The sequence below is a fragment of the Penaeus monodon genome, chromosome 30, assembly GCF_015228065.2.
Source record: "Penaeus monodon isolate SGIC_2016 chromosome 30, NSTDA_Pmon_1, whole genome shotgun sequence".
Lineage (NCBI taxonomy): Eukaryota > Metazoa > Arthropoda > Malacostraca > Decapoda > Penaeidae > Penaeus > Penaeus monodon.
The window spans coordinates 30,474,456-30,474,739 of NC_051415.1; the positions used below are offsets into that span (position 1 = coordinate 30,474,456).

General features: G+C 39.8%; 1 pseudogene; it reads left to right on the forward strand.

Moving 5' to 3' along the window:
- LOC119592399 overlaps positions 1 to 284 on the forward strand; it is an 8,182-nt pseudogene that overhangs the window by 6,975 nt on the left and 923 nt on the right.

The following is a 284-nucleotide window of genomic DNA, read 5'->3' on the forward strand; positions in this document are numbered from 1 at the left end:
AATTTCATGTACTAATTTCCAGTTCCTGTGCCTTATATTAGAACTCGAGGTTCCCTATCCCGAGTTCCTCCTTCTCTTAATACAGTATGCTGTAGGTTTCAGGTAACGTGTATAAATAGTCTATTTAAAGGGCAGAGCTGGTGCAAAAGGTCTTTGTTTATTCTGAGGGTCTTAAATATGGTTGAAGAAAGTGTGACTACTTCTGGTAAGCTGTAGTGTGTCGGTTGTACCTTTGTTGTTGATATGGAATGTACTGAATAACTGCTGCTATTCGCGTTTTGGGG